General features: G+C 41.4%; 1 long non-coding RNA gene and 1 pseudogene across 1 annotated transcript; one reads left to right on the top strand and one right to left on the bottom strand.

Annotated features, from left to right (window-relative positions):
- Positions 1-2,572: 2,572 nt before the first annotated feature.
- LOC139836081 (uncharacterized) lies at positions 2,573-7,936 on the bottom strand. The gene is made up of 5 exons (XR_011752022.1): positions 7,005-7,936; positions 6,705-6,908; positions 5,592-5,696; positions 4,816-4,914; positions 2,573-2,946 (listed from the first exon to the last, which is right to left on the bottom strand). It is a non-coding gene; the product is annotated as an uncharacterized lncRNA (long non-coding RNA).
- Positions 3,113-3,952, top strand: LOC127322016 (coronatine-insensitive protein homolog 1a-like; annotated as a pseudogene).
- Positions 7,937-9,469: the final 1,533 nt, after the last annotated feature.

The following is a 9,469-nucleotide window of genomic DNA, read 5'->3' as shown; positions in this document are numbered from 1 at the left end:
GAGGAGCCGAGGAGGGCCGCCATGGGCCCCCCTCATAGGCCGGTGCGGGCCCTGCCCTGGCCGCGCCGCCATGTGAGGAGGGGGCCCACAGCCCCCTCTGTCCTCCTCTCCTTCGCGTACTTCTTCGTCCCGAAAACCTAAGCTCCAGGGGATAGTCGCGAAGAGTCGCAACCGCCTCTGCGGGGCGGAAAACACCAGAGAGAAAAGAGCTCTCCGGCAGGCTGAAATTTGCCGGGGAAATTCCCTCCCGGAGGGGGAAATCGACGCCATCGTCACCGTCATCGAGCTGGACATCGTCTCCATCACCATCATCATCATCTCCATCATCATCACCGCCGTCTCCACCGCTGTACATCGTCACTGCTGTAACAATTTGGGTTGGATCTTGATTGTTTGATAGGGGAAACTCTCCCGGTATTGATTTCTACTTGTTATTGATGTTATTGAGTGAAACCATTGAACCAAGGTTTATGTTCAGATTGTTATTCATCATCATATCACCTCTGATCATGTTCCATATGATGTCTCGTGAGTAGTTCGTTTAGTTCTTGAGGACATGGGTGAAGTCTAAATGTTAGTAGTGAATTATGGTTGAGTAGTATTCAGTGTTATGATATTTAAGTTGTGGTGTTATTCTTCTAGTGGTGTCATGTGAACGTCGACTACATGATACTTCACCTTTATGGGCCTAGGGGAATACATCTTGTATTCGTTTGCCAATTGCGGGGTTGCCGGAGTGACAGAAACCTGAACCCCCGTTGGTATATCGATGCAGGAGGGATAGTAGGATCTCAGAGTTTAAGGCTGTGGTTAGATTTATCTTAATTACTTTCTTGTAGTTGCAGATGCTTGCAAGGGGTATAATCACAAGTATGTATTAGTCCTAGGAAGGGCGGTGCATTAGCATAGGTTCACCCACACAACACTTATCAAAACAATGAAGATTAATTAGCTATATGAAGCGAAAGCACTAGACTAAATTCCCGTGTGTCCTCAAGAACGTTTGGTCATTATAAGTAAACAAACCGGCTTGTCCTTTGTGCTAAAAAGGATTGGGCCACTCGCTACAATTATTTCTCTCGCACTTTACTTACTCGTACTTTATTCATCTGCTACATCAAACCCCCCTGAATACTTGTCTGTGAGCATTTACAGTGAATCCTTCATCGAAACTGCTTGTTAACACCTTCTGCTCCTCGTTGGGTTCGACACTCTTACTTATTGAAAATACTACGATACACCCCCTATACTTGTGGGTCATCAAGACCTCTTTAAGAATGCTTCTAGATATTATTTTTCCTAGATTTGGAGTTCCTAGATATCTTATGACTGATGGAGATTCTCATTTTATTCATGGTGGTTTTAGAAAAACTCTTGCTAAATATGGTATCCTATATAACTAAATAGTTCATCCCCACTAACCTATTTTTCTAAACATGCAGCTATGACACCTCAGCAGGTCCACCACTTAAGAAACCTCATGTCCAGTCATCCCTGCATGCAGACCAAGTGCGGCTGGGCGCCCTGTTCATGCTGATGACCTCCTCGCTTTCACACCTGTTCGTTTCCTCTTCTAAGCCATTTAAAGTACTCATGTGTGTTAATCCAGTTGGCCCAATTATATTCATATATGTGTGTCGATCCATTTCCTCAACCACTTTCTCTCCCACTGGCCTCCACTATAGATTATTGTTCCACAGCGTTCCTCCCGTCTTCGAGAACCATTGGTCTCCTCACTCTTCAACTTATCCCTTATTACTATCATTCATTTCCACCTTCTCTGATTCCACTCACGGAACAGATTAAAAGGGATTGCTGGACTTCCTCACATCTGGCCTTCCCCATATATAGAAGTAAAGTGGAACCTCACATGCTCTCAAGCTGCTCCATCCCCAACAATCCCCGTTGTTGTATTAGGCTGCCCCGGATCGCAAGGTCTTCCCTATTGTTCGCCCAACATATTGACGATAAGAAGAGTCTCTGCACAGCGTGTTCAAATATGTGGGTTCACCCTGTAATGGTGCCCCACTGTCTCCCGTTTTTCTTTTCTTTCTTGGTCGCAGGTCAGATTCAGATTATCATCTCACTCTCTATCTTTCTCTCTCAAATCCAGTGCATTGGTTTTCAGTTGCTTGGATTTGCTTCGGTTTGCCTTGTGTGTCGTTTCTCAGTTTCTGCACAGGACCGCGACATGGATCGTGGATGCCATTCTCCAGTGTCAAGTTGCTGACACGCCGTCGCAGGTGCCACTAACTCTATGAACCCATGTCCATGACCATTTCTATTTATTAGTCACCTTACTTAACATATTCTTGATAAAATAATATTTCCATTTAATTCAGTCTGAATTGTTATCTATGTACTGTATATCATGAAAGCATTGTATCTTCATACATATACTAGCAAAGGCCGGCGCGGCGGCACGCCGCACCCTTATCGTAGCCATGAGTGGAAGACTAATAGATGCTTCTATCATCAATTACGACGATGACATGATATACAATGTGTATATTAATTCCTATCATTTTGCATAGGAAAGTTGACTGGCTATCACATAATTATCAGGAAAGTGTAAAAATTATCATCAAATCCATATAGGCCAACGTATACTAAGGAGGGATTCAAATAAATGCACAGTTCAGTTCCATAGAATCTGCTAAACCGTAAGCACCACCTAGATAAATTTTGAAGGTGATAAATGAACAAAAAAAATTACTACTATTGCTATGAGGTAAATTGATGTCCTTATGGTTACATTTTACAGAATGTATCAACAAAACACACAATAGGTGTGTTAGTGTAGTGTCATGGTTCAATAATAGGGGGAGTTGGATGGTACTGCACGACCGAATTAGTTTCTTTTGGTTGCCAAGTGCCCACTCAGGCACATCGAACACCATGTATTCAACACTGGTTTCCCCTTGAATGCACTCTCGTTTCCAGCATCTAGCAATGAGGGAGACCAAAAGCAAAACACTTCCATCGTAACTAACAGAGTTTTCCGTGACCATTCAAAAATAGTTCTATTATAAACAAAAGCACACCAAATAATAATGCATACACATACAATATACTTCACTCTGTCATAAGCATATAGAAAAGATCCTTTTAGTCAGCTCCATCAAGATTTTTGCATCAGGTGAGGAATGTAATAGAAGATAGAGGGTTACAGGTTGTTGGCGACACACGCAAGAAACTAAGAAGACTTCAAATCGAGTGAGGGGACAATAATCCAGGTCTACAAGAAAAGCAAGGAGGAGTTTCTCAGTTAGGGCTGACAGCTGTAGATGTTGATTGTCGTGACCTGGAGTAAATAGCTTCCTATGTATCTGATATCACCAGTGGGGCTCTGGAATCTATTAGGATTTTATGCCAAAATCTTTATGACTTCCGGCTTGTCCTGCTTGACAGGCAAAAGCAGGTAACTAAACTGCCACTTGATAAGTCCGTGCTCTGTTAAGGAACTGCACCAAGCTCCAGAGATTTGCTCTCTACCTGAGACCTGAAGGGGTTTCAGACACGGGCCTTGACTACATCAGGCAGAACAGTGGAAATATCCAATATATGCTACTGTGCAACATCGGGGATTCTAACATCAGGTTGGTCCACTTTGCAATAGGGTGTACCAACCTATGGAAGCTTGAACTTGGGAGTTGCTGCTTCAGGCTTCAGCGAGCAAACCCTATCCCTCGCTATGCTCTGGATGCCATCACTGAGGTACATATGGGTGCAAGGCTATAAAGGCTCTCCAACAGGCCTTGAGCTCCTCCTCATGGCAAGGCCGTTCTAGAACATCGAGTTTACGTCTCCGAGTCCAGAGAGGATGTTACGCATGGCAGTTGATGGAGAAACGTGTGTGGATAGTCAAGTCTATGTTCTTTCCTACTACTCCCTTGCTGGATAAAGGTTGGACTGCCCTGATTAGGTGACTCCATTGCATCCGGCTGCATGATTGTAAATACATCAAGTTGTGTGTACCCTGTTGCCCTATCTCTTGGGTAACAAACCCTTGTCCCAATATGGTAATTTGTATGGATCTAGTTATAATTAGTTGCCTGCTATTGTGCCGTAATAAGCTAGTATATATCACTATTGTATCTGAGGTGTAGTGCAATAAGTTGTTGTTACTTTGTACCACTATCTAATCCTGGGAATCTGTATGCATACTAAGTTGCTCTATGCTTTGAGCATTTGATCTTGTCACTTCGTGCTGGACTATGTAATACAGGAAGGTCAAAGGTGTGTGTGTAGATATATACTAAGCTGCTCTTGGATCCTTTAGAGTTGTAGTCCATCCTATGTCTCTGAAATCATGATATGGCTTCACTGATTATGCCTGTGTTTAAATACTAAACCCACTTCTCTATGCTCTTTTTTCCGTTGACAACTGAGAACAGAAAGTGTAATTGGGAATGGCTGCATTTCTTTCATGGCCTATCAACAGTGGGAAGTACTATGTAAAAGCATGAAGCACAAAAGATTCTTTTGGTCAGGACTCCAATTATTTATTCTCTCAACTATAATATGTGGAGTTTGTCAATGTCTAATTTTAATCGTGCCAGAAAACAATCTTAGTATACAAATGAAATATCAGTTAGGTATTATAAAACTAAACCTACTAAATTCTAAATATATAAAGACCTATTAGCACCCATAAAGCTTTTATTTATTTATTACGTTATTTCAACAATTGTTCTGCAACCAAATCAAAAGAAAGCACAAGAACGTAGTAATTGATGAATGAGAAGAAAACCATGAAATGTGTGTGTACCGTAGGCACCAAAATGATATAGAAGAACATAATTTTGTTCTCACCAAAAGGGGGATCCATCTGTATAATTTCTGAAGACAAAAAGCTACCAATCTGAGACTTTCAAGACATGCTTTGTTTCAGAAAGATCCTTACGGATATGCCTGCACAAATTTTAGATCTCTTAGCTAAGGGCAACCGTTTGTTATCAGCTAGCACAAAAAAATTAACTTTTTTCAACCAGAGATACAATGTGCATAATATTTGATATTGGAACCTTGAAATAGAGGATTACACTAAATCAGGACCTACTGCGCCTATTCAGTAAAAACAACCTCTATTTTTTGTATTCAACAAAATAATGAACTTTCACCAGTTATTTAATAATGTGGATGAGAGACGCCAAGGAAAAAACCTATACACGATAAAGATTCGGAAACAACTTCAGTAGAAAGAATATAGTGGGAGCTGAGGAGTAAAATTATATAAAGACAAAGAACAATCAATGATGTAGATATTTAGCCCAATTCTTTGGTTGATACAAAAATTAGAAAAAATAGAACATGGATGCAGAAGACAGTACCAAATAATGGTTGGTTGATCTGAGTATTCCATGATAATTACGACCTATATTTTGTGGCCAGATGCCACATGTTTGTCATAGATTTCAAAAGAAAAACATGCATACCTGCTCTGTTAGCCTGATACAACTTGTTTACTTATTATTCTTATGATTTCAACACACGAAAAACCTGAAGCCATTGGAAACCCCAAGCATGCTATACAGTTGATAAATAGGGTGTCAATGATTTTATCTTAGAGAAGCTTAAGCAGTAAGTACCTGTGAGCGGAGCTGCGAGGAACCCTGAGAAAAAGAAAGCAGCCCGGCCCAACGATGTCCAGAATGCCCAACAGCCATGAGATTATACGGACCAGAGAAGAAAACCTAGTACGAACAACCAAAAAAATACAGATATTAAAACGTCGGCAAGAAAACATCTAAAGTCTCTAATTATCTTGTTAGTTTGGGATGACAACCAAACCAGCAAAACATGTTTCAGATAGACCCAAGGTAGAAACCCTCTCAAATAAAGCCTCCTAAATTATTCATTCGAATGTTGTGCTGACACTTTCTTATAGAATAGCTAAAGAATGACAACCCTAAACTTCCATTTATGTCTACCGAAACTTTTGACAAATCAGCATTTTCTAACTTGTATGAAATAGCATAAAAAATTATTTTCTGGAGTTGCAAATAGAATTCAGGAAAATAACCAACGTGAATGCCATAGAGAAGTCACATTATTTCCTGCAGCTGAGGATATAATGCCTACAAATTTTAAGTAATGGATACTTTTTCCTGGATGCATCATTCTGAGCAAAAGGAAAAGACATGACATTTTTGTTGCCTACAGATTCTGTTCAGAAGAAAGGCAAGTATGACAATAATAAGCAATCTATGATTTTTGCAAAACTTATTCGATGAACGGGAAGCGAATTTTGACGGAACCAGGGCAACTACTCTATGGTTTCTCTATAATGTAGACAATTGAATGTAAGCAAATTTCTACAGATGAGGAGCACACTGAACACCACAAGCAATTTATCGTGAGAAGCAGGCCATGAGATAACGTAGCACCTCTGCATAACCTTACATTTTGGGAAAAGCTTATCTCAATATGGAAATAACTCACTTCAATATGCTACAAAATAAACACGCATTGATCTTCAGCTATTTCGCTGAACAAAACCAAAGTCACTGAGACTGCATTTCCTATTTCTAAAACAAACCAAAAATTAAGATGCTAAGTCTGCTACTGCTTGATCAACATCAGTTGTGACGATCATTCAAAAATACACTTCTGCCAAATCTGTAAATAATTGATGCGATTAAATTCAATAGCATCATCATAAGGACTTGGGTGAAAAAAATTAATGATTGCAGATTAGCCACCTTTTTGCTGATCCAGAACATACAGATAGTGGGAAACTCTTTCAGATATGACCTGAAAAAATGTGGAAATAAGACAAATCTAATCTAAAATAAGAAACACTTTTTACCTTTGAATAAAAAGGCGAAAACAATGTAGTTCAAAACAATCCGTAAAAGGAGTTTGATGAGCCTCTTACAATCTATTGCACCAAACTGCATCTTTAACTGCAGAAAATTGTTGGCTCAGATTTAAGTGAGAAGGCCTAAACTACACATAGGTAGTAAATGAACACATGATATGAAGTCGAAGTGTCAGGAAACCTTGAGCTGCAGCCTAGGCTAGGTACTCCATTAGCAAGGAGCATGCGGCCATGGCTTTGACCAGTGCCGCCATGATGGGCAGCAACCGGCCATTGCTTCCACACACCTACTCCTCACATCTGAAGGAGACCCTGTATTCATGTGGAGCCAAAATCTTGATGTGCGAGGATGGACATACCAGCCATGGTCGATTTGGTGCCGCCGCGGACGCTCTCGACCCTCGCCTCTTCGATTCTCTCTCCTGGCTGAAGTCGCGATGGGGACGTGGCGGCCAGGCGACCGTAGTTGCCGCTCCCACTATATCTCCATAAGGAGGAATAGCTGCTCACGGAGAACCAAGCCTGAGGGCCTCAGCCACGCGATTCCCTCTGTCCGTGCGCCTCTGTCCTGCTCCTGCTGCGGGATCTTTCCGATATCCCTTGGTCTCCAACTTGCCCATGGTCTCCAGCAATGCCAAAGGGGGGAATTAGCAACAACGTGGCTGAACTGAGGGGGTTAAAAGAGAGGCATGCCAAGAAAGGGGCTTAAGATCCAAGACGCACGAACATGGGGGTTATAATCAATTCTCCCTGTCATCGTTGGCAGCTGGGCGGCCCCGAAGCAATGTAGTTTCCCTGATCTGGAGCAGACACCAGCCCTGGTGATCCTCGCGCGCTCACCCGGCAAACCATATGGCCGGTTCGAGGGCCACCGTCCAGGAGAGGCGAGCTACCGCGGCGGGGGCGACGGGATCGCCTCGGTGACGACCGCATCAGAGGACCTAACCACGCAAGGCGGGCGACCATGGAAGGGCTCGTGGGGGGAGGAGAATCCGGGAAGGGGAAGATGGTTGGAGGTACAACACGGGGAGACTGTGATTCATACGGGCTCTGGGAGGAAGAAGAAGAGAGGGCGTGGCGCGTGGGACTCGAGGTGAGTCTTCTAGAGTGAAGCCCGAGTCAAAGCGGTGCGGTAGAGACAAAACGAACAGGCGGTCCAGAGAAACAAATACGCTACACTCACTTAGCCTTAAAACACAAAGATCACCAAGTGAACAATTGTACTGTAATAAATTAGACGAAAATTGCAAGACGCTTCCAAAGGTGCACACCAAACAATAACATGATAGATGGAAATACGTGTCAGCAGAACAGGGCCACAAAAAATAAATCCAAATTTATGAGAAAAAAGAAGTTTGTTGCCAAATAGTATAGTACTTATTTGTGTAGGTTAAGAATAAAAGCAGAATGGAGAAACTGCTTGGACGCTACCTCCATTGTGAAAGGTGTTGCATCCATCTTTTTTTTTGGACTTCAGGTCATCAGTCTGATGCTGGTACTGTATGATATTGATGTATCCCTTCTCACTGTCACTGGTTTTATGTCATCCCTTGGTCATTGGTATCTGTATTCGAGTATTCTGGTTTTCCTCTCTACGTATTTGGTTATCTGTACCATTTCATGTTACCGTTTGATTACGGTGGAATGACCAGTTTGTCTTTACGATAGGAACTGAGAAAATGGAGCAAAGGCAGATGTATTTCTGTGTTCATTTTTATTTCACACTTCCCTTAGATTTCCTTTATTTTATCACTGATTTTGTGGCTGTATCTACTAACGGATGAATCAAAAAGTTGGGACATGTTGGTCGAGTCGGACTGTATATTCAAGCTGTATCTCTAGGATGGAAAATTGATCATGGACGTACGGTCAGAAGTTTATGGCGCAAAAATCTTATTCATGTCGAATCTGAGATACAACTGATCACTGTACCCTTATAGTTATAAGGGGACTCACAATGTAAGACTCTGATGTTCTGTTTTGGTCTTATCCGAATATTTAGCCTTAGTAAAATGTTAATTGCCTTTCCATAATACCTTCCTGTATGAATCCGTTGTTCATGTTTTCCATCTACAGAATCTGTATCAATATAGGTGAACACATTCCAAGAAACATATGAAATCATAACAATTTGGAATTTTACTTTTGGAATTCTTTCTGATCGATGAACATTTTCACACCATAGTAATGTATCGTCAATTCACACCCCTTCATTTCTTCTAAGTTAAGGCTTCCTCGACATCAAACTAATGGTTGGTATGATTTTTCCAACAGTTATTATGAACTCTTCAAACTGTTCTCTTTTGTAAGAAACGTGGTGATAGTTAGGCTATTTGCACTTACACGGTACAACAATGAAACAATTAATTTATTTGATTTATTTATATACACTCACTAATTAAATCTTCTAAAATTTAGTCATAACTGTTTGCCACATTTTCCCGCCGCAACGCGCGGGGAGTCATCTAGTTAATCATAGAATTGCTTCCGCTTATCATCCTCAAACTAGTGGGCAAGTAGAACTATCAAATAGAGAGATTAAATCTATCTTGCAAAAGACTGTTAATAAATCTAGAAAGAATTGGGCTAGTAAATTGAAGGAAGCACTATGGGCTTATAGAACTGCTTATAAAAATCCCATGGGTA

Source organism: Lolium perenne, chromosome 2 (assembly GCF_019359855.2).
Source record: "Lolium perenne isolate Kyuss_39 chromosome 2, Kyuss_2.0, whole genome shotgun sequence".
Classification (NCBI taxonomy): domain Eukaryota; kingdom Viridiplantae; phylum Streptophyta; class Magnoliopsida; order Poales; family Poaceae; genus Lolium; species Lolium perenne.
This window is presented reverse-complemented; position numbering and strand designations above follow the sequence as displayed.